Raw genomic sequence first — 17,977 nt, forward strand, 5'->3', positions numbered from 1 at the left:
TATGAAGAAACCCCATCTCTACTAAAAATACAAAAATTAGCCGACGTGGTGGTGCATGCCTGAAATCCCAGCTACTCAGGAGGCTGAGGCAGGAGAATCGCTTGAACCCGGGAAGTGGAGGTTGTAGTGAGGTGAGATCACACCATTGCACTCCAGCTTGGGCAACAAAAGCAAAACTTCGTCTCAAAAAACAAAAAACAAACAAAAAAAACACCAACGCTATTCATGGCATGTCACAAAGACACAGGACTCAGCTTGATGGGTAGCTGACAAGCCAGATCTGGGACAATTTGAGCACCAAAATAACTGTGTGTGTCAATACGTTGCAAACTGTTGGATACAATAGTAATCTATGAGTTCATACTAATAATAATAGCTACTAAGCAAAATTAAACAGGTAATCAACAACTGGGAGAAAAGGAAGTCTTGTTGATGGCTTACTGGTCAACTTGGAGGAGTACTGAAGTTGGATACTCATAGTAAAGCCTGAGTAAGGTAAGAATTATTAATATCAACGGGTGCTCAACCTTGGAGGGTATTTCAATGAGGAGCTTGGCTTGAAAGTGTGTTCCCCTAGACCGTTTATTAGCTGCAAGATGAAAGAATACAGCAATTATACAGTGGAGAGATTGGAGGACGCCTTCACTGGGGTCTAAATGAACCCATTGAAGAACAGGTGAATACCATGTGATGTCAGAAGTGGTGCCCTGAGAAGGGTCCATCACTGATGTGGCTGTTTGGAGACAAATGCATACCTGCATCTAATCATGAGGAAACACCAGCCAAACCCAAAGTGAGGAATATTCTATGTTTTTTAAAAGGTGGGGGAGCTGTATTTTCAAGAATATCAAGAAAAGTTGTAGAAATGTTCTAGTAAAGGGGACTAAAGAGACATGACAATGAAATGCAATATCTGACCCTAGAATGAATCCTATACTGGAGGAGAAAAGAATTCTATAAATGACACCAGCCAGGTACAGTGGTGCATGCCCGTAATCCCAGTGCTTTGGGAGGCAGAGGTGGGAGGATTGCTTGAGGTCAGAAGTTCAAGACCTAGGCCGAGCATGGTGGCTCACGCCTGTAATCCCAGCACTTTGGGAGGCCGAGGCAGGTGGATCACAAGGTCAGGAGATCAAGACCATCCTGGCTAACATGGTGAAACCCCAACTCTATTAAAAATACAAAAAGATTAGCCAGGCGTGGTGGTGGGTGCCTGTAGTCCCAGCTACTTGGGAGGCTGAGGCAGGAGAATAGCGTGAACCTGGGAGGCAGAGCTTGCAGTGAGCCGAGATCACGCCACTGCACTCGAGCCTGGGTGACAGAGCGAGACTCCATCTAAAAAAAAAAAAGAAGAAGTTCAACACCTACCTGGGCAACATAGCATGACCCTGTGTCTTCAAATATATACAATAAAAAATTAGGCCAGGCGCAGTGGCTCATGCCTGTAATCCCAGCACTTGGGGAGGCCGAGGAAGATCAATCACTTGAAGTCAGGAGGTCGAGACCAGCCTGGCCAACATGGTGAAACTTCATATCTACTAAAATATACAAAATTTAGTTGGGCATGTTGGTACATACCTTGTAGTCCCAGCTAGTCAGTCAGGAGGCTGAGGTGAGAGAATCGCTTGAACCCAGGAAGTAGAGGTTGCAGTGAGCTGAGATTGCACTACTGCACTCCAGCCTGGGCAACAGAGCAAGACCCTGTCTTTAACAAACAAACAAAAACGGACATTATTGAGTTAACTGACAAAACTGGAATACCAATGAGGCTGATAGATTAGATAAAGTCATTGTATGGTGTCAAATTTACTGAGATTAATAACTGTGAAGTGGTTAGGAAATGTACATTGTCATTTCCTATGGGATAAAGAGCCTTACTGTATGTAACATACCCTCAAAAGAGTTCAGGGAAAAATGATTAGGAAGAGATAAACAGAACAAAAGATAAAGCAAATGGGGTAAAATGCTAACAGTAGGGGAACAATCTAAGTGTTCTTAGTACTATTCTTATTCTTTCAAGTTTTCTGTGAATTGGAAATTATTTCCCCATTAAAAAAGAAAAAAAATTTAACTCATGAAATCATTTTTCACTTTTAACTAATTTTAATAGGACAAATCTCAAACAAATGGAAAAATATAAAGGAAACTATAACTAAATCCCACGTACTTATTATTTTTTTTTTTTTACAAAAAAAACTTTAGTAAGAAATAAAACTCGAGCAGATTTTTTTTTTTTTTTTTTTTTTTGAGATGGAGTCTCACTCTGTCACCCAGACTGCAGTGGTGCAGTGGCATGCTCTCAGCTCACTGCAACCTGCCACCTCCCAGGTTAAAGCAATTCTCCTTCCTCGGCTTCCAGAGCAGCTGGGATTATAGGCTCCTGACACACGCCCGGCTAATTTTTGTATTTTTAGTAGAGAAGGGGTTTCACCATGTTGGCCAGGCTGGTCTCGAACTCCTGACCTCAAGTGATCTGCCTGCCTCAGCCTCCCAAAGTGTTGGGATTACAGGCGTGAGCCGCTGCGCCCGGCCCTCAAGTATATTTCTGAATGCAGTCTGAACACTGAAGAGTTCTGAAGGTAGACCCATTGATGGAAACTTGTGTTCCTAACCAAAGGGAACACGCAAAGCCATGATAGAGGAAAGGCCTGTCTCTATCAGAGCTCACCAGGTCTCCTGTTTTCTCCATCACTACCTTTTCTAGTGTCGAGTTCATCCCTGTGTCATCCTTACAGAGCAGAATGTGATTACTCCACTCCCCTTCTCTACTGAGTTGAAGAGTGTCTCCCCCAAATTCATGCCCACGCAGAACCTCAGATTGTGACCTTATTTGGAAATAGGGTCTTCACAGATGTAATTAAGTCAAGATGAGATCATACTGGATTAGTGTGCACCTGAATCCAATGATGAGTGTCCTTATAGGAGGGAATCTGGACACATAAACAGACACATGGGGAGAACGCGATGTGATGACAGAGGCAGAGACTGGAGTGATGCACCTGCCAGCTGAGGAAGGCTAAAGATTGCAGGCAGCCGGCTGGGCGTGATGGCTCATGCCTGTAATCCCAGCACTTCGGGAGGCCGAGGTGGGTGGATCACTTGAGTTCAGGAGTTCAAGACCAGCCTCCACAGCATACTGAATCTGTGTCACCACTAAAAATACCAAAAAAAGGCCGGGTGCGGTGGCTCACGCCTGTAATCCCACCACTTTGGGAGGCCGAGGCGGGCGGATCACCAGGTCAGGAGATCGAGACCATCCTGGGTAACACAGTGAAACCCTGTCTCTACTAAAAAAAAAAAAAAAAATACAAAAATTAGCTGGGTGTGGTGGCGTGTGCCTGTAATCCCAGTTACTCAGGAGGCTGAGGCAGGAGAATTGCTTGAACCCAGGAGGCAGAGGTTACAGTGAGCTGAGACTATGTTACTGCACTCCAGCCTGGTAACAAAGCTAGACTCCGTCTCACAAAAAAAAAAAAAAAAAAAAAAAAAATTAGCAGGGCGTGGTGGCAGGTGCCTGTAGTCCCAGCTACTCAGGAGGCTGAGGCAGGAAAATGATGTGAACCCGGGAGTTGGAGCTTGCGGTGAGCTGAGATAGTGCCACTGCACTCCAGCCTGGGTGACAAAGTGAGACTCTGTCTAAAAAAAAAAAAAAAGCCGGGCACAGTGGCTCACACCTGTAATCTCAGCAGTTTGGGAGGCCGAGGCGAGCAGATCACGAGGTCAGGAGATGGAGACCATCCTGGCTAATATGGTGAAACCCCGTCTCTACTAAAAATACAAAAAATTAGCTGGGCTTGGTGGTGGGTGCCTGTAGTCCCAGCTACTCGGAAGGCTGAGGCAGGAGAATGGCGTGAACCTGGGAGGCGGAGCTTGCAGTGAGCCGAGATCGCGCCACTGCACTCCAGCCTGGGCGACAGAGTGAGACTCCATCTCAAAAAAAAAAAAAAAAAAAAAAAAAAATTAGCTGGGCGAGGTGGCGTGGGTCTGAAGTCCCAGCTCCTCAGGAGGCTGAGACACAAGAATCGCTTGAACCTGGGAGGCCGAGATTGCAGTGAGCCGAGATCATGCCACTGCACTTCAGCCTGAATCTCAAAAATAAAACTAAAACACACACACACACACACACACACAGATTGCAGACAGCCACCAGAAGCTAGAAGAGGCAGTGAATGACCCTCCTTTGGAAACTTCAGAGAGAGCATAACCCTGAATATGCCTTGATTTTAGACTTCTAACCTCCAGAGCTGTACGAGAATAAATTTCTGTTGCTTTAAACCACTTACTTTGTAATAATTGGTTACAGCAGCTCTAGGAAACTAAAAGACTGAAATACTTTCTTTTTTTTTTTGAAGATAGGGTCTCAGTTGCCCAGGTTGGAGTGCAGTGGTGCCATCACAGCTCACTGTAACCTCGAACTCCTGGGCTCAAACTATTCTGAGTAGCTAGGACTACAGGCACGAGCCACCACACCTCGTCCAGCGAATTTTTAAAATTTTTTGTAGAGACGGGGGTTTCACCATGTTGCCCAGGTTGGTCTTGAACTCCTGGCCTCAAGCAACCCTCCTGCCTTAGCCTCCTAAAGTGTTGGGATTACAGGTGTGAGCCACTGCGCCCAGCCAAAAACACCTTCCTAATCGGATTTAACCTGCTGAGGATAACATTCAAAGTTAGGGTGGTACCATACCCTTTACTCCAAGACATTAAACATGGGATTGTTGAAATGCAAGGCTATGGGGCCTTTTAGCAGGAAGGCCATGAGCACCCACTCTCAAGTAGTCAACCTCATCCTCGCCATCATATTAACCAAAGGGAACATGCAAAGCCATGATAGAGGAAAGGTCTGCCTCTATCAGAGCTCATCAGGTCTCCTGTTTTCTCTATCACTATGAGGTTTCACCATGTTGGCCAGGCTGGTCTCGAACTCCTGACCTCAAGTGATCTGCCTGCCTTGGCCTCCCAAAGTGTTGGGATTTCCTTATCTTCTGTCTCCCCCATCAGAATACAAGATGCAGGAGGGCAGGGATCTTGTCTGTCTTGCTCACGTTGTCCCCATGTCTGGTCCACAGTCTAGGCTGGGTGAAGATGTTATGAATAAACAGCATGAGTGTGAAAAAAATCGACATCCTGGAGAAGGGAGAGAAGGCCGAGTGCCTGCAGCAAGGCCAGCAAGCCCAGTGCCAAGCAGCAGGCAGAAACATCTTGTGGCACCCCAGAAACACCTTAAAAGATTGTGAATTTGTTTCCTAGGATCTCAGTGTTTAAAAAAAAAAAAATCCAGGCACAGTGACTCATACCCGTAATCTCAGCACTTTGGGAGGCTGAGGCAGGAGGATCACTTTGGGCCAGGAGTCAGAGACCAGCCTGGGTAACATAGGGAGACCTCATCTCTATCAAAAATAAAATAAAAATTAGCTGGGCATGGTGGCATCCACCTGTGGTCCCAGCTACTTGGGAGGCTGAGGTGGGAGGATCACTTGAGCCCAGAAAGTTGAGACAGCAGTGAGCTGAGATCGCGCCACTGCACTCCAGCCTGAGTGACAGAGTGAGACCCTGGCTGAAAGAAAAGAAAAAGAAGAAAAAGACTGTAGATGTATCTATTTCGCTCTCTGTGAATGGAGCTCCTTCGTGTCACTTATCTTCACTGTCTGACCATCTCTTCTGTCCTTCAATTTCCACTTTAAATGCCTTTCCATCTGCCAAGCAGTTGGAGGTGTTCTTATCATACTTTCCAAGTCAGTTCACATCTCAGTTTTAGGGCTTGTATTGTGTCATCAGTCTGTCTGTTTCCAAGCCTATCTTCTCCATAGACTTGAGTTTCTTGAGGATAACCTCTGTTATCTTCAGGGCCCACCAGTGCTGGTCGTAGAGTGAGTGCTCCATGGACTTCACTGTGTGTGCATGGGTGGATAGATAATGAGGTGACAACCTGCCTCTCAGAACTTTAACCATCCCTAGTTAAGCCATGAGACAGGGCTATGGTTTCCAGTTTGCACGACCTCCTCCCTAAGTTCATTGCCCTGGACCTAGAATGAGGAGAATTGGCTGGTGTCACTTCTTTCCTTTTGGCTTTCCAATGGTTTTCTTCCAAGCTATAAGGACTTGCTCTAGAGATTTTAAAGTATTAAGAACTGGAATACTGTTCTACATGTTTAGGTCAACAGAGTCAGTTGATCCACAGAATGCACATACTGGTTTTTTTTTTTTTCAGCATTAGGTCTTGCCCCTTCTAATGAATGATATGTGCCCCTGAACTCAGAAGTGATGTTTGATCCTAAATTACACATGCAAAACAAATTAGTTAAATAATGATTTAGTCCAGGTGGTCTGACAAGCAAATGCCAAAAAAGGATTAGCTGGATAAGAGATTAATTGGCGAAAACACTGGGGAGGGATAATGAGAAGGAAACAAGAGGGTGATAGGAGAGCCATCAGACCATGACACAGGTCTGCCCCCTGGGAAGACAGAGGGAAGGAGGGAAAGAAGGAAGGAAGGAAGGGAGTGAGGGAGGGAGGGAGGAAGGAAGAGAGAAGGGAGAGGAGGGAGGAGAAAGGAAGGAAGGAAGAAAGGAAGAAACTGGAGAGGGAAAGAGGAGAAAAGGAGGGAGGGAGAAAGAAAGGAAGGGAGGAAGGAAGGAAGGAAGGAAGGAAGGAAGGAAGGAAGGAAGGAAGGAAAGAAGGAAGGAAGGAAGGGAGGGAGGGAGGGAGGGAGGGGGGGAGGGAGGGAGGGAGGCAGGGAGGGAGGGATGAAGGAGGAAAGACAGGCCATAGACTGCCTTGTAGTTCTAAGAAAGTTTCAGCAAGGTCAAAAGGGAGTCGGCAAACCTAAGTTGCCCATTAGAGGAGCCTCTGCCTCCCAGGAAGGGGCCTCCTTGGTATCCCTGCCATACTCAGTCATTGACTGGGAGCAGCCCACAGGAAGTGTGGCCTCAATGCTGGGCACACCAGCAGCTAGGGCTGGAAATAAATTATGCTTCCTGCAGTAGGAGATCTGAAAGGTGTACTCTCATGCTACTGCAGACAATTTGTATAACTTAGAGTTAACTACCCCCTGATCTTACCTGAAACAGTGGAGTGATCCAAGGCAAGTTTGGGGTTTAGTCCTCAATCATCCACCTGGGCCTTGTTCTCAATTCCACTAACTAAACAGAGGGCTGTAGTCACAGCATCCTAAATGAAGATTGAGAAGAAGGATCCACATTTTGCTAAAAATGTTAAGCTATAGCTCTGCAGCAAAATAATTCTTGCTTTCATTTCAAAATACAATAGATGTATTACTTTTCTTCTGCTTCCGCAAGACACTGATTCGAGAGGGGTGTTGGATGCCTGCAAACAGGCAAAAACAAAACAAAACAAGAAAAAACCCCAGGTATCCAAAATCTACCAACCGTTAGTCCAAAGTCTTACTTACTTTTTATAGACTGATTTATGGATCAAGAAATCTTCAATTTGCCTTTGCTACCAAATGAGTCCACCTTATCATGGGTCATCTTTACCTCCATGCCCTAGGCGTGCTAGGGGACAGTGTCTCACCTCGACTAACAGGCGTTCAGTTACACTGACATCAACTAGACTAAGAGAGTTGGCTTCTGCCCCAGTGAGTTGACTGTTTAGGAAGCCAGTGTTTGCAAGAGGCCTTCTTTGCAGAACTTGCTCTGCTAAATCTCTCATTTGGGGAACATTTGTAAACATTTATTATTTACTTTTATTTTTAGAGACAGGATCTCACTTTGTTGTCCAGGGTGATCTTGAACTTCTGGCCTCAAGCAATCCTTTTGCCTCAGCCTCCCAAAGTGCTGGGATTATAGGCATGAGCCACTATCTTGGCCCTTCATCTGGGGAACCTCTTCAAAATGTCCATATAAACAGTGGTTGGATCTGGTGCAGACAAGCAGTCTTTGGAGGTGATGAAATCTGGCCTTGCATTCTAGCTCTACCACATTTTGTCAACAAAGGCAGGTGATTGGTAGATGTCCAAATGTCAGACCTTTGGAAAAGCTCCAGAAGAAAGGGGAGATAATGCCAGAAAGATCTAAAAGTAGCTGTTGGAATTTGATCACAGAAAGTGACGTGCAGAGGAGCAACTCATTCACTAGGCTAGATGGAATTGGGGAGATAGAAGAGAGTCCAATTTGCAGGGAAAGGGGTCAGTGAGGCATAGGGAGAAAAGCCGCAGTCAGGTTTCTGATGTACCAATGTGGAAGGCAAGGACTCAGGCACAGAAGTCTAAATAAAGAATCAACTTCCTGGAAATACTGGGGAAACAGGATCAGATGACCCAGTGTTGGGCTGAAGATCTCGTTTCTTATCCACCACATACAGAGGATGTGAATTATTCCAGAGTCTGAGCTGGAACTTTCCTATTTTTCAGATAGGGTTAAGCAACCCTAGATGCAAACTCTTAGGGTTCAGAATTAGGTAGACCACAATCTCCAGAAGCCAGATGTTTACATGTTCACACTTTAAGATGATAATTTCTATAATAACAATAAATGATAGAAATAAAAAGTTCACAAATGTCAATTTACTTGAAAATATAAGAGATATTTTAAAAAGAAATAACCTAATCGGGGCTGGGTGTGGCGGCTTACGCCTATAATCCCAGCCCTTCGAGAGGTCGAAGCAAGTGGATTGCTTGAGGACAGAAGTTCGAGATCATCCTGGGCAACATAGTGAGACCCCGTCTCTACAGAAATTTTTTAGAAAATAGCTACATGTAGTGGTGCACACCTGTAGTCCCAGCTACTCAGGAGGCTGAGATAGGAGGCTCGCTTAAGCCCTGGAGTTTGAGGCTGCAGTAAGCTATGATTGCATCACTGCACTCCAGCCTGGGCAACAGAGTGAGATCCTGATGAAAGAAAGAAAGAGAAAGAGAGAGAGAGACAGAGAGAAAGAGAGAGGGAAAGAAAGAAAGAAAGAGAGAAAGAAATTAAAAGAAAGGAAAGAAAGAAAGAAGAAAGAGAAAAAGAAAAGGAAGGAAGCAAGGAGAGAAAGAGAGGGAGGGAGGGAAGGAAAGAAGGAAGGAAGAAGGGAAGGAAGGAGGGAGGGAAGGAGGGAAGGAAGGAAGGAAGGAAAAAGACAGATAACACAGTGGGATTCCATTATCCACAAGGGACTAAAATAGGATCATGGAATAAATACAAATCGGCCTGTACTCATGTGTTATCCATAGGGCTGAGGAATTCTCAGTCTTCATTACCTTTTGACAACTAATGAGAGTGAACAGTCCTCTAAGATTAACGTATTGGCTGCCACTGCCATGCACAATCCAATCACTAAGTTAATGCTTTACCAAGAGGAATATTGCATACTTTTTCAAAGTACATATTAGAAAAAGAAAGCAGATTTGGAGAGTAAGATTCTGCTATCTTATTTCTTTTTCTTCTTTTCTTTTTTTTTAATAGAGGGAGTTTCGCTCTTGTTGCCCAGGCTGAAGTGCAATGGCATGATCTCAGCTCACTGCAACCTCTGCCTCCTAGGTTCAAGTGATTCTCTTGCCTCAGCCTCCCGAGTAGCTGGGGTGACAGGCATGTGCCACCACACCAGGCTAATTTTGTATTTTTAGTAGAGACAGGATTTCTCCATGTTGGTCAGGCTGGTCTCGAACTCCCGACCTCAGGTGATCCACCAGCCTCAGCCTCCCCAAGTGCTGGGATTACAGGCGTGAGCCACCACACCCATCATGTTTTGTTTTGTTTTGAGACAGGATCTCACTCTGTCGCCCAGTCTGGCGTACAGTGGTGTGATTACAGTTCACTGTGGCCTCAGCCTCCCAGGCTCAAACAATCCTCCCACCTCAGCCCCTCCAGTAGCTGGGACTACGGGTGCACCCCCACACCTGGCTAGTTTTAACTTTTTTTTTTTTTTTTTTTTTTTTTAGAGATGGGGTTTTGCCGTGTTGCCCAGGCTGGTCTCAAAGTCCTAGGCTCAAGTGGTCCACCTGCCTCAGCCTCCCAATCTTCTTTCTTTTCAGGTACTTAACACTCTATTTGGTAAATTTCATAGAAGCATTTCTGGATTATTTCTTTAAATGTATTTAATCCTCTAACAAGTTTCATAGGCAGGAGGTATTCTAGTCACATATATATATAAGTTTAATACTTCTTTATTTTTCTTCAAGTTTGTTTTCCAAAAATGTGGACCATTAGTTGCATCATGCAGCAATCCCATGGTTCTTCTAAAGGGAAACATAATCTTTTATTTTTAAACTACCCTTAAATATATAGGGGAAATTATACAATTGTAGCTAAGACTAAGTCAAGGGAATTCAGGACTTAGGAGAATTACACTGCCTATGTGTTCTGTACTTTATACCTTTCTCCCTGCCATGTAAAAAAAAAAAATTATGTGCAGAATAATCTGACTAAAATAAGCAACTGAAGGAAGCATTGATGGGGAAACAAGATGGAGAAGAGAAATAAGTTTTGAGAGACAAGTGAGTAAAGAAGGCATGGCTTTGATGGAGGGATTCTGAGGCCACATTCCAGGTGAATTTTTTTTTTTTTTTAGACGGAGTCTCACTCTCGCCCAGGCTGGAGTGCAGTGGTGCAATCTTGGCTCACTGCAGCCTCTGCCTCCCAGGTTCAAGCGATTCTCCTGCCTCAGCCTCCCGAGTAGCTGGGATTATAGGCACCTACCACCACGCCCGGCTAATTTTTGTATTTTTAGTAGAGACGGGGTTTCACCATGTTGGCCAGGCTGGTCTCGAACTCCTGACTTCAAGTGATCCATCTGCCTCGGCCTCCCAAAGTGCTGGGATTACAAGCGTGAGCCACTGCGCCCAGCCTCCAGGTGGATTTTATTTATACGTGTCTATCGTTGCCTGAAGTCCTTTCTTAGTAACATTTTACTATACCACATCCCTTTCCCTACTTACTGCCTTCGTGAGTCCAACTCTTGGCGTCTATAATAGTTTGGCCTCTATAGTCTTGCAGGTGATCATTTTGGTGTGATTTACTGAGAAGCAGCTCTGTGAACAAGCATTTTCTTTTCTGCTAAGTCTGGCCTGTTTCTAGGGTCCCCTCTTACTGCCTCCAATCACAAATCTCACTGATGGTTAAGACAATGAATTGTATTTTAATGAGGTAGGGATCAAGAAACCCTGTTTCTAGATGTGTTATCTGTGACAAATCATTTATTCCTTGTGCTTCAGTTTCCTCTTTATTAAAATGAAGAGATTGGACTAAGTATCACTCAGTTTTAAATTTTTGTCTCTAGATGTAATAGGTGTCCTTTATGAGTAAGGCAGGTATTTGTTAGAGGTTGAAATTGTAACGCCAAAGGTTCTTGCCTTAGCCATGCCAAAGGATTGGTGTGGCGGTAGCCCATGACGAGAGAGAGACAGGGATCGGACCGAGAGAAAAAGAGCTGTAGACTTTATCGAGCAGAGTGACAGTACAAAGCTTCCAGTGTGGAAGGGGTCACGAGTGGGTAGCCAGTGTTAGATTTTTCATCACCTTTTAAACTCTTTAAGGCTGGAAATACGTGCGGCAGGAAGATGTTACCAGAGCGAGAAACAAAGACAATTAATTTGTCTCAGATCTTGAAGGTAATTGGTAGATATCCAAATGTCAGACCTTTGGAAAAGCTCCAGAAGAAAGGGGAGATAATGCCAGAAAGATCTAAAAGTAGCTGTTGGAATTTGGTCACAGAAAGAGAAGCAACTCTTCTCAGAATTGTAACTTAAGTTTTATCTACTTTATAACCTGGCAGCGGCATGGCAAAGGAGACAGGATCTCACAAGACTTTACAAATTGTGTTTACAGGGAATTGGAATTGGGAGCATAGATAAGGTCTGCTGGTCACAGAAAAACGGGTTTTTTAACATTCCTTTTAGTTTCAGGGGAGGGGGAAGGGACAGAGGGAGAGAGGACACAGGGAAGCTTACAGCAAAATTTTCACTGTTTATAGCTTTCTTGGGGAAGAAAACACATGCACAAATTCTGATGTTAGGAATATTTTAAGGATATACCTTCAATATTATTCATCCAGGACCAAAGTAAGTCCTGATGCAGGAAATGAGTGAGTTTCACAGCTTTCTCAGCCCCTACGACCCAGGAAGCCCAGCTAGCATCTCTGCTCAATATTTCCACTGAGTGCTAGGCTGATGAGAATAGTGCAGAACTGTGAGTACATTAAAAGAGCATGGCCGGGTGCGGTGGCTTACGCCTGTAATCCCAGCACTTTGGGAGGCCGAGGAAGGGAGATCACGAGGTCAAAAGATCAAGACCATCCTGGCCAACATGGTGAAACCCCGTCTCTACTAAAAATACAAAAATTAGCTGGGTGTGGTGGCACACACCTGTAGTCCCAACTATTTGGGAGGCTGAGGCAGGAGAATAGCTTGAACCCAGGAGATGGAGGTTGCAGTGAGCTGAGATCGTGCCACTGCACTCCAGACTGGGCGACAGAGCAAGACTCCATCTCAATTAAAAAAACAAACAAAAAAAAGATTTAGCAACTGCTACTCATGTAAAGAGAAGTAAAATGTATTTGCTGGAAATTGATGCTTCCATTTTGAAGTGGGTGGGTAAGAATTCTTAATCATCGTGGATTCATTTAGACTCAATTCAGAGTTAATATATTTTAATTTTACACTTTCATTAGTTACTTTTGTTATTTATATGAGCCATTTATGAAATGAGTGTCCAAAATCAGCTAACCTCTTCAGATCATTGTTTTGTGATAGCTAATAACTTTCTTTTTTTTTTTTTTTTGAGACGGAGTCTCGCTCTGTAGCCCAGGCTGGAGTGCAGTGGCGCGATATCAGCTCACTGCAACCTCCGCCTTCCAGGTTCATGCCATTCTCCTGCCCCAGCCTCCCGAGTAGCTGGGACTACAGGCGCCTGCCACCAAGCCCGGCTAATTTTTTTGTATTTTTTTTAGTAGAGACAGGATTTCACCGTGTTAGCCAGGATGGTCTTGATCTCCTGACCTCGTGATCCGCCTGCCTTGGCCTCCTAAAGTGCTGGGATTGTAGGCGTGAGCCACCCCACTCGGCCTTTTTTCATTATTTATTTAATCAAGCTATGAGTAGGAGTTTATATTAGTTATATTTCTTATGGAAAGTTTCTTAGAACCTTACTGCAACTTTTTTTTTAACTTTTTTTTTAGGTTCAGGGGTACATGTGCAGGTTTTGTTATGTAGGTAAACTTGTTATATAGGTAAACAGTACAAAAAAGTTGGTACTGCAATTTTTTTTTTTTTTTTTTTGAGACTGAGTCTCACTCTGTCGCCCAGGCTGAAGTGCAGTGGCGCGATCTCGGCTCACTGCAAGCTCCGCCTCCCGGGTTCACCCCATTCTCCTGCCTCAGCCTCCCGAGTAGCTGGGACTATAGGCGCCTGCCACTACGCCCAGCTAATTTGTTTTGTATTTTTAGTAGAGACGGGGTTTCACCGTGTTAGCCAGGATGGTCTCGATCTCCTGACCTCGTGATCTGCCTGCCTCGGCCTCCCAAAGTGCTGAGATTACAGGCGTAACCCACCGCGCCCGGCCTGCAACTTTTAAACTTTGATTTATCCATCCATTTTTTTCTAACCTTGTTCTATAAAAGATTTGAGGTGGTTATATTTCAACTAGATCCAATATATTAATGGGTTTAGCTAAGGAGTTGCTATACATAGAAAGCCTGATAACTTTCTGAGATTATCCTTAGTTAAAACTACTCGATGGCTTCCACTAAAATATCACATATATTTGATTAAAAAATTTGTTAAGCAAAGCAATAAATTTTTGGTTGAGAAACTCACAATAATATGAATTTGTAATTTACCTTCATTCTTGTCAAAAACAAAATATTGGCTTTTAAAAGTAAAAGGTATATTTTAAAAAGAAACCACAAAATTCACTTCTTTAATCCTTTATGAGATATAATGCAGAAAAGCACATAAACATACAGTTTAATTGATAATTAAAAGCAAATATATGCAATTACCATACAGGTCAACAAAGAATACAGCAGCAATCCTCTTCAGTGCAAAACTCACCATTAATTCAACACCCAATCTTTTGAATTCATCAGGACATAAATTACCCATGACACTAATTTTTTTTCACAATTGCATTAGACACAAGCATTGAAAATGTTACTGAATTTGCCTTTTTTTTCAAAGCAGGTTTGAGTTTGCTTTAGATACTCTACTTCCACTTTTCAAGATGCTATTTATTCAAAGGAAGTGAACATCATATTCAAGGTACTGACGCCAACAGAAAAAGAAATTGGAGTGAGCTGTATTTTTTTTTAATAGAAACATCATTCAGATTTGAATTACTTCATGGAGACGCCACCATTAGGCCAAACTAAATAACTTGGAGTACAGTACCGTCAGTATGGTGTATTTTCTTTCTTTTCTTTTCTTTTTTTGAGATGGCGTTTCACTCTTGTTGCCCAGGCTGGAATGCGGTGGCACCATCTCGGCTCACTGCGTCTGCCTCCCAGGTTCATGTGATTCTCCTGCTCAGCCTCCCGAGTAGCTGGAATTACAGGTGCCCAACACCACGCCCAGCTAATTTTTTGTATTTTTAGTACAGACGGGGTTTCACCATGTTGGCCAGGCTGGTCTTGAACTCCTGACCTCAGGTGATCCACCCATATTGGCCTCCCAACGTGCTGAGATTACAGCTGTGAGCCACCACGCCCAGCCAGTATGGTGTATTTTCAAAAGGAGATAATTTCTTCCCATATTTGAGGGTTTACCCATTTAAATTAGTTTAGCTACGAATAACAGTAAATGCAAAATTACAGTGGTTTATCAAAAAAGCAGATTATTTTCTTACTCACATTAAAAATCTCTCTAGAGAGGTAGTAGTCTCTCTAGAGGTGACACGCTGTCCCACAATGCCAGGAAACCCGGCTCTTATCTTTGGCTCTATCATCCTTAGTACATGGTTTCCACTCATAGTCCAAGGTGTGTATTCACGCTCCAGCTCTCACATTAACATTGTAGCCAGAAAGGAGAAAATAGGCCAGGCGCGGTGGCTCACGCCTGTAATCCCAGCACTTTGGAAGGCCTAGGCGTGCGGATCATGAGGTCAGGAGATCGAGACCATCCTGGCTAACACAGTGAAACCCCGTCTCTACTAAAAATACAAAAAATTAGCCGGGCATGGTGGCAGGCGCCTGTAGTCCCAGCTACTCGGGAGGCTGAGCCAGGAGAATGGCGTGAACCTGGGAGGCGGAGCTTGCAGTGAGCCGAGATCGCACCACTGCACTCCAGCCTGGGCGACAGAGCGTCTCTGTCTCAAAAAAAAAAAAAAAAAAAAGGAGAAAAGTAGAACCTTTTCCCTTTAAGGACATTTCCTGAAAATTCCATGCACCACTCCTGCTTATGTCCAGTTGGACAGACATCGCCACGCCAAGTTACAAGGGAAGTGGAGAAATACAATCTTTTTCTGGACAGAGAGAGGCCCTCTAAAAACTAGGGATTCTACAAAGAAAGAATGGAGAAAAAATATTGGGAGAAAGCCTCCTTTTGACAGAGCTTTTATATTTGTAGTGTTCCACAGGTACATTTATTCACTTATATAAAAGGGTCAATCTTCTTTCGAATATGAAAGTAACTTGCATATAGAAAAACATCCAAAATTTATTTTAGAATTTTGCAAATGAAATCTAGTTTTTTTTTTAGGCCGGGCGCGGTGGCTCACGCTTGTAATCCCAGCACTTTGGGAGGCCGAGGCGGGCGGATCACGAGGTCAGGAGATCGAGACCACGGTGAAACCCCGTCTCTACCAAAAATACAAAAAATTAGCCGGGCGTGGTGGCGGGCGCCTGTAGTCCCAGCTACTCGGAGAGGCTGAGGCAGGAGAATGGCGTGAACCCGGGAGGCGGAGCTTGCAGTGAGCCGAGATCGCGCCACTGCACTCCAGCCTGGGTGACAGAGCAAGACTCCGTCTCAAAAAAAAAAAAAAAAAAAAAAAAAGAAATCTAGTTTTTTAAATGTTGATTTAAGATGGCCTGTCTTTTTTGATATAGCTGATGTATATTCCTTTTTCTGGAAGTATACTTTGTGATGAAAAAAAAAAAAGAATCAAAGCCAGATGGAAAACAGCATTGTAAAAAGAAAGAATTCAGTACTACCGCACAGTTGTATACCACCTGGCAAGCAGACAACACTAATATGAATTTGGAACCCTGCCGATGGAGTCATATGCCCCTGCTGGGCTGGGCTGCTAGGACAAGCACCTGCCTATATGTGCCAAGTGTGTTCCCTGCTACATGCTTTTAATGCAATGGCCTAAAGGCAGGTAATGCAGGCCAAAGGTGGGCTTGAAAGAATACTCTCACAGAAGTCACATTATCCCAAAGTGATAACAAGATTTGATTAATTAGGAAATATTGGACATTTATATGAGTGGAATTATCATATTTCCTCAACACTCTCTCTTTACAGACTCTAATGCTTCATCAGCTCAACATAGCATCCACGTCCTCAAAACCTTCCATCATAGTAAACATAAGACTCGGTAAACACAAACAAACAAACATCTTTCAAACATGAATATTCAGATACTATCTTCATAATTTGAATTCCTGCAAGATTCATCAATGGAGTCATGCAGGCTACAGTTTAATCCAATATAGCATCGAATTACTAGGCACCCAATTTTCATGCAGTGTTTGAGAAAATGATAATTCCACTCATATAAATGTCCAATATTTCCTAATTAATCAAATATTGTTATCACTTTGGGATGATGTGACTTGAGAGTATTCTTTCAAGCCTCAAGACACTTACCGAGTCTTATGTTTACTATGATGGAAGGTTTTGAGGACGTGGATGCTATGTTGAGCTGATGGAGCATTAGAGTCTGTAAACAGAGAGTGTTGACAGGGGTAATGATTGCCAGCTGCAGGGTCCAGAGAGACCCTACATTAATAAGAGACAATTACGGAAAATACTAGAAACCTCTAGGATTCTACAACACACTCTATTATTCAGCAAATTTTGCTTTACCAAAGACCTCTAGATAGGTACCATATCTCTAAAATTTAGGAGAATAAAGGGCCCCAAGAAACCACTGGCAGGCTTTCCTTCTGCTTCATTTCAAAGACAAATCGCTGAAGGATAATACAGAAGCCTCTGAGGCAATGATAAGCCATTGGAAGCCAAAGAGCTACATGTAGCTTACCTAGTGACACTATTCACTGGCAAAACAATTGCAAGAATAAGAAACCAAAGTAGAAGATCATTGTATGCACTGATTCGTGTTCCACCTGAGAATTAATACTCCTGCTTCTATACTGGGGCTGGGGAAGTTGCATAGTGCTCCAGGATTTGGTCAAGGATGAAAGCTTCCTAGATACAGGTGGCATTTGGGACTGAAAAACAGCATACAGGACAGCAATGAGTAAGGAGCAAGAGAACCCACACACAAAAGGAAAAGATTAAAGAGCTGCTCCCATTTCTTTTTCTTCTTTCTTTCTTTGGTCTTACTCTGTTACCCAGGCTGGAGTGCAGTGGCACAATCTCGGCTCACTGCAACCTCTGCTTCCCAGGTTCAAGCAATTCTCCTGCCTCAGCCTCCCAAGTAGCTCGGATTACAGGAATCTGCCACCACACGCGGCTTTTGTATTTTTAGTAGAGACAGGGTTTCACCATGTTGAGCAGGCTGGTCTTGACCTCAGGTGATCCACCCACCTCCGCCTCCCAAAGTGCTGGGATTATAGGCGTGAGCCACCGCGCCAGGCTGTGCTTCCATTTCTAAACTATCTCTTTCTTGGAGAAATGTTGCTAGTTTATGCAGTTTCTAATATTATATATTAAGTAACAACCACAGCCTGGCCAACATGGTGAAACCTTATCTCTACTAAAAATACAAAAATTAGCTGGGTGTGGTGGCATGCACCTGTAATCCCAGCTACTCGGGAGGCTGAGGCAGGAGAATCACTTGAACCCGGAGGGTAGAGGTTGAAGTGAGCCAAGATCGTGCCACTGCACTCCAGCCTGGGCAACAGAGTGAGACTCTCTCTCAAAAAA

The 17,977-nt window shown here is 43.9% G+C and overlaps 1 long non-coding RNA gene across 1 annotated transcript in view; it reads right to left on the reverse strand.

Annotated features, from left to right (window-relative positions):
* LOC134736349 (uncharacterized) overlaps nucleotides 1-15,758 on the reverse strand; it is a 28,738-nt gene extending 12,980 nt beyond the window's left edge. Inside the window, exon 1 of the long non-coding RNA XR_010120311.1 lies at nucleotides 1,579-15,758. This is a non-coding gene — a long non-coding RNA (uncharacterized lncRNA). The remainder of the gene's footprint in view (nucleotides 1-1,578) is intronic.
* Between the last annotated feature and the right edge of the window lie 2,219 nt (nucleotides 15,759-17,977).

The sequence above is a fragment of the Symphalangus syndactylus genome, chromosome 4 (assembly GCF_028878055.3).
Source record: "Symphalangus syndactylus isolate Jambi chromosome 4, NHGRI_mSymSyn1-v2.1_pri, whole genome shotgun sequence".
NCBI lineage: Eukaryota > Metazoa > Chordata > Mammalia > Primates > Hylobatidae > Symphalangus > Symphalangus syndactylus.